This window comes from Corylus avellana, chromosome 9, assembly GCF_965113065.1.
Source record: "Corylus avellana chromosome 9, dhCorAvel1.hap1.2, whole genome shotgun sequence".
NCBI lineage: Eukaryota > Viridiplantae > Streptophyta > Magnoliopsida > Fagales > Betulaceae > Corylus > Corylus avellana.
In genome coordinates, this window is record NC_142498.1 from 12,961,768 (window position 1) to 12,969,142 (window position 7,375).

The following is a 7,375-nucleotide window of genomic DNA, read 5'->3' on the forward strand; positions in this document are numbered from 1 at the left end:
TCTAGTGCATTAGGTCCAGTTGCAGGGTTGCTTTAGGATGGCATTCTCTGCAACGAAAGGCAAAGTTAGAACGAACTGGTCTAGAACTGAGCGACCAAATCTAGAGGCTAAGTCCTAACAACCTATCTCACATAAACTGTGGTGTGGTTATGGCCTAAGTTCTCTTTTCCCTTATCCTATAGTTTTTTCAAAGCACAAGGCTCTAATACCAATTGTAACGACCCCGATGTGCAAATCAATTTACTAGTAATTGACCTCATGGTTCGTCTCCCAACCCTATCCCTCGCGGGACAAGACTCAGAGATTTCAACATTTCTTGTCGAAACGAGAAAATCTCAGCAGAAGACTTTTAAAAACTATAGGAAATAGAGAGCAGTAAATTTAACATCCACACAACATGCACCAGAGTAAATTTAAACCTCATAATATATAGATAATCATCAAATGTACCGGTTATCAAATTGTCATAAAAATAGGAATTACAACCCAACATAACATCATTGTCCCAACAAAAGATAAACAGATCAAATCCTAGATCTAAGCTTAAGTAGGGCTAATGAGATTAAAATCTCGATCATATTATCACAGGCAGTTCCTCCATCCTTCCACATAGACTTCAACCAAATCGGTCCATGTCCTAAAAAATGACCCGAATCAAATCCTGCGTAATCACCCAAGTCTGCTCCGATGTCATCCTCTTCTTGGATAGCTAAACTGTGCAGATATTCGTAATGATAGGGGAAAATATAAATAAAAAAGGGGGTAAGTCTAAGACTTAGTGAATATTAACGCAAATAATGCCCATACCAGTTTAGTGATGAACTCTAATTTTTAGTAAAGCAATAGTTCCATCATGACAGTTTTACATGCGTGTGATATAGATATATAATACATGCATATGATATAGAGTGACAGTCATAGTCCAACAGTATAGTCTACCCGAGATATTACCCCTTCCTAGCAGGGTTGGTGCTGTCCCGAAGGACCTGTAATACAATGCCAGTACCCCAGCTATTGAACGCTACCGTACATAACACTAGCGGCACGACCTAGTCCGATCTTGGGTGGCCCACACCGCTAATGATGTCCGTCCTATAGTAACCTAGCCATTTGGGAATGGCTGCACTAGGTCACAAAACCATTGGACCCAAAGCCCGCATAACACTCACACATTTGACTATAAAGCTCACATGTATAGTAAGCCCATGGTCATTATACCGCATGTACCGGTGTAACATGTCATACGATGCAAATTATCTTGTCCGTATTTTACATGCATGCTTTTACGAGTCTCACTTTCTTAACATATACAGCACAATGTTTTTCTAAAAAATGCTAGAGTTCATGTGCAGCAAGTATAAATCATGAGAGTTGCAAATATGCATATTTTTGGTACACAAAATAGTCATGCAGTGCATGGAAAATAACAGCGAGCATTATGTGAGTTAAAACTCACTTGGGTCGTATAACGTCTCCAAGTATTCCAAATGATCCGAGTTCCCCAAATTTGGGGAAAACCTTCTAGTAGTCCTATTTCTATCAAAACAACTCTAAAACAAGAAAATAAGAGCTATTGGATGGCTAGTTAAAATAAAGTCCCCTGTCACACTCCCAATCGTACGTCCGGGCTGGGGACTGTACATCCGGTCGCAAGACTGTACGTCTACTTCGAGGGTTTCAGGTAGAACCTCATTTTGTCCGCTCGTCCTCCTATTCTCCCAAACCAAATTCTAAGGCTATCAAAGGGCTTTTTAAGGTCTCCTAACTCAAAATGAAACCTCCATGCAAACGCGATCATGCTAAGTCAAAACAACGCTATTCTAAACAAGATTTAAAGCTTAACTAAAGCTAAAGCTAAACTAACAACTCAAACAACAACTAAGACAACATTTAAGCAGCATAACGACTTAAAAACGAGCTAGGCTTAAGAGCGTTACCTCCTTGAAGCGAAACTTCAAGAACTTCCCTTCTGTTAGCATCAAATACTCACAATCTCACAAAACACACTCATAAAGGTTTCTGGCAGCTTGGGGGCGAGAGAGAGGTGTGAAAAACTGAAGGGGGTAGGGGGTATTTATAGCTGAGGGGCTCTACCAACTCTCCAAAAAAGCAGTGGACGTCCGTCAACCCAAGCGTACGTTCGTTTCTATTTACACAGCAGTCCAAAGGCTACCTCGTACTTCCAAGTATTATTCAAAGGGTATTCCAAAAAGTAGCGTACGTCCGTGTGGTCCTGCGTACATCTGTGTACTATTTGCAGAGCATACATATGGTGGTCCCCCCCGCGTACGTCCGCACTACAAACAGAAGCGTACGTCCACTAACCCTAGCATACGTCCGGTCCAAAAGTCTAAATTACCCTTCTAGTGTCCTTAGTGACCCAAAGTCCAAATTAACCCCCTAACTAAGCTACCTAAGCTTAATTAATTATTTTGGTCACTACATCATCACAGTAGCTGAAAATACTATACTATATATATCATTGTTATAGGGGATCAATGATATTCCTTAATATAGAAGCATGCATGAAAACTCTTAAGTCTATAGCATAATCCAAAAGTACTAGTGACCATGAACACCCTTCTAAGCTCGCAATAAGTCCTTAAGCATCTCCTGATTGAATCCTCCACAATAATAGGATGCTTCACAATACCTATCTTCAGCTAAACTATCTATAACAGCACAAATATACATAGGAAAAAATATAAAAAATCCCCCCAAACTACCAGCCGTTTTCGATTTAGCCCCCTGATGTTCTAAAAGTGATAAAGTAGCCCCCCAAACTACCAAACTTTTGCATTATGGCCACTCCGTTAGTCAAAACCGTTAGTCTAGACGGAAACCACAAAACGACGCCGTTTTATTAGGGTTAAGTTACGAAAATGCCCCTATATGATTTTTTTGTTTTTTTGTTTTTTTAAAAGCAGGAGCAAAACGGCGCCGTTTTTGCTTAGGGTAATAGTTGTATATATTCTACCCAGCGGGAGCAAAACGGCAGTGCTCCGATTCCCCCCGGCGGTCCCAAGGTGACTTTTACCGGCAACAAGCCGCTGGGCAAGCGAATCTTTCACTTCTCTAAGGAAGCGATTTTGAAGCTGAAACTCAGAGCCAATAACTGTAATCAGCTGCGGAAAGTAATGAACAATGTTCTAGCTGACCAGTCAGCAGTGGAGATACTTGGAAAACAGTGTAATGACAGTTGGAAAACCGTTAACAACGGTAACAGAGTTTCCAACGGTAAGATAACGTCCGTCTTGGAGGATATTCATATACTGAAGAAAAACGTGACCAAAGGGATGGCAAAAATTTCGTCGTTCCAGTCGCTCAACGCTCAGCTGTGGCGCGCGGTGACACGTGCGAGGAGGTTGGAGGCGAGCAAAGCGACGACGTTTCGGATGGCGGTGAACTGCCGCCACCGGCTGGAGCCGCGGATGGACCCTTACTACTTTGGCAACGTGATCCAGAGCATCCCGACCATTGCGACGGTCGACGAGGTCTTGTCTCGGGATCTACGCTGGTGCGCTGATCTACTCCACCGCAACGTGGTGGCACATGAAGACACCACTGTGCGGCGTGGAGTGACGGATTGGGAGTGGGAGTCGAGGCTATTCCCGCTGGGCAACTTCGACGGCGCCATTTTGCTCCTGCTGGGCAGAATATATACAACTATTACCCTAAGCAAAAATGGCGCCGTTTTGCTCCTGCTTTTTTTTTTTTTTAAAAAAAAAAAATTCATACAAGGGCATTTTCGTAACTTAATCCTAATAAAACGGCGTCGTTTTGTGGTTTCCGTCCAGACTAACGGTTTTGACTAACGGAGTGGTAAAAATGCAAAATTTTGGTAGTTTGGAGGGCTACTTTATCACTTTTTGAACATCAGGGGGATAAATCGAAAATGGCTAATAGTTTGGGAGGCTTTTTTATATTTTTCCCATATACATATCAGGGGAAAATGTTAGGCGAGCGTTCGCGTACTATTATATAGTAGGTAAAAAGGTTCAGGCATACATTTGGGTTTTGCCCAATAGTTTTGAAGACTGGCCAACGTGTGCTCGTGTGGTCCCATGGAGTTTGTCATCGCCCTAGTGAAGGAGGTGAAGAAGGACCTGTAAGATATCCCTTCGGTGCGGGATTATCTAGATGTCTTTTGAACAGACTACACTGGATTACCACCAAAAGGCGAGGTGGAGTTTGGAATGAAGTGGGTGCCATGTACTAATCCTATATCGAAGGCACCATATAGGATGGCACCGTCGAAGTTGAAGGAGCTAAAGGAATAGCTCCCAAAGCTATTGGATAAGGGGTTTATCCACCCCTAGATCATCACCGTGGGAGCACTAGTGCTGTTTGTGAAGAAGAATGATGGGTTAATGAGGATGTGCATCAATTACTACGAGCTGATAAAGGTTACGATCAAGAAGAAGTATCCTTTACCAAGGATTGACGACTTATTGGATCAGCTGCAAGAAGTGCACGTGTTCTTTAAGATTGACTTGCGCTCAGGCTATCACTAGGTGCGGGTGGAGGAATAGGATATTCCTAAGACAGCCTTCAGAACTTGTTATGGACATTACGAGTTTTTAGTTTTGTCCTCTAGACTAACTAACGCGCCAGCTGTCTTGATGGACATGATGAACAAAGTCTTTCATGACTATCTGGATTAGTTCACCATAGTTTTGATTGACGACATCCTAATCTACTCAAAGACGACAAAGGAGCACAATGAACATTTACGGAAAGCACAGGGAGGCTTTGAAGATAGCAGCTCTATGCCAAACTCGAGAAGTGTGAGTTTTTGGCTGGACAACATGTCTTTCCTCAAACGAGTGATTTTTGGAAAAGGTGTAGTGGTTGACCTAGAAAAGGTCAAGGCAGTGGTGGAATGGACTAAGCCAACCAGCATGTTTGAGATTTGGAGTTTCTCAGGACTCGCTGGTTATTACCGATGCTTCATCGAGGGTTTTTTTAAGCTATCGGGACCACTGACTGTATTGACTAGGAAGAACGCCCACTATCTTTGGACGGACGAGTGCGAGAAGAGTTTTCAAGAGCTAAAGAAGTCTTGATAACAGCTCCTGTGTTGCCATCACCTACAGGATCTAGCAATTTTATAGTGTATAACGATGCCTCTAAGAATGGATTAGGATGAGTGTTTATGCATAATGGAAATGTTGTTGCCTACGCTTCATGCGAACTGAAGGTGTATGAGCAAAACTATCCTATGCATGATTTAGAGCTGGTAGCAGTCGTATTTGCCTTGAAGATCTGGAGACACTACATGTATGGTGAGATGTGCAAGATCTATATAGACCACAAGAGTTTGAAGTACTTCTTTACTCAAAAGGAGCTTAACATAAGGCAGAGGAGGTGGTTGGAGCTAATTAGGGATTATGATTGCGAGATCAATTATCATCCTGACAAGGCTAACATTGTAGCAGACGTGTTGAGTAGAAAATCAATAGTGGAACATGCCGCTCTTTGAATTTCCCAACCTCAGTTGATTAGGGAATTTCCCAGAATAGGACTGGAACTAGTAGATGAGGGTGCCCCTGCACACTTGTCTAACCTGGTGATTTAGTCTGATTTGCTTGCAAGGATTCAGACCGCTCAGTTGGAGGACCCTGAGTGTGCTAAGATCAAGCAATTGCTGGAAGAAGGGCACAAGAATTTTGCCTTAAGGAGGATAGGTTGCTCACCCATTTTAAACAAGTGTGTGTATCGGAAGGAGGAGGGTTAAGGAAGGAGATAATGAGCGAGGCTCATCGTTCTCTGTATACAGTACATCCTGGTAGTACAAAGATGTACAAGGATGTGAAAGAGTCATATTGGTGGAACAATATAAAGCAGGACATCGCAAGGTTTATGGAGCAGTGCCCAACCTGCCAACACGTGAAGGCGGAGCATCAGAGACCAGCAGGAAGGCTCAAGCCTTTGCTTATACCAAAGTGGAAGTGGGACGAGATCGCCATGGATTTTATTTTGGGGTTACCCAAGGCGCCCACTAGAGAAGACTCCATTTGGGTAGTAGTCGATCGTCTCACGAAGAGTGCTCACTTCATTCCCGTAAAGGTCAAGCATCCGATGGACAAGTTGGCCAGACTATATGTTCAGAATATAGTCAGATTACATGGAATACCATCGGCAATCGTTTCACACAAAGACTCTCGATTTACTTCAAGATTTTGGTGGAGCTTGTAGAAGGAGATGGGGACGGAGTTGAAGTTTAGCACCGCTTTTCACCCGTAGACGGATGGTCAGTCAGAGAGGACTAACCAAATCCTGAAGGATATGTTACGGGCATGCATATTGGACTTTGAGCATAGTTGGATTTAGTATTTGCCTTTGATAGAGTTTGCCTACAACAATAGTTATTAAGCGACTATTGGAATGCCACCTTATGAAGCGCTTTATGGACGTAAGTGTCAGTCACCCTTGTATTGGGATGTCGTTGGTGGAAGGCAGACGTTGGGGCCGGCACTAATATAGGATACGCGAGACAAGGTGCTTATCATTATACATAGGATGAGTGCAACCTAGAGTCGGTAGAAGAGTTATGCTGATAATCGGAGGCAGCCGTTAGAGTTTGAAGTAGGGATCATGTATTCCTCAAGATATCACCCATGAGGGGAGTGATGCGGTTTGGGAAAAAGGGGAGGCTTAGCCCCCAATTTATTGGACCGTTCGAAATCACCTAGAGAGTGGGGAGATTGGCATACAGAATCGTCTTACCCCCAAACTTGGTCAGGATGCATGATGTTTTCCATGTCTCAATGTTGAGGAAGTACATCACTAACCCCGATGTAGTTGTGGAGTATGAGCCGTTCGGAATCCAGGAGGGACTGACATACGTTGAGGAGCCAATAAGAATCATGGATTGGAAGGAGCAAGTGCTACGTACCAAAACGATTCCTATCGTTAAGGTATTGGGGCGTAACCATGATGTTGAAGAAGCATCATGGGAGGTGGAGCAGGACATGCAGAGTCATTATCCACATTTTTTTGAGAATGGATTGTGTACGACTCTTTTCTTTAAAAAGTTTGGACAGTATACCTATTTTCGTTTTGTGTAATGGAATAGTTGACTAAGAAAGAGTTTGTTTTTCTCCACAGGATCGTGGCACCTATACCAGTCAACCCGAATTGCATGTGGAACTACTCTTTTTACGAGCTGATGGATTTAGGGGTTGAGATCGATGATGATTGGTATAGCATAGGTAACATTGAGTTTGATGCCTTAGGCGACTTACGAGGTGACTTTCCACAGTTATTAGAGGACGAAGTAGTGTTAGTTAATGGATGGGAAGAGATAGCCCAAGACCTTACTAAGCATGGTAGAGATAACACTATGGACGAAGGTAGCATTCTACCCATTTGA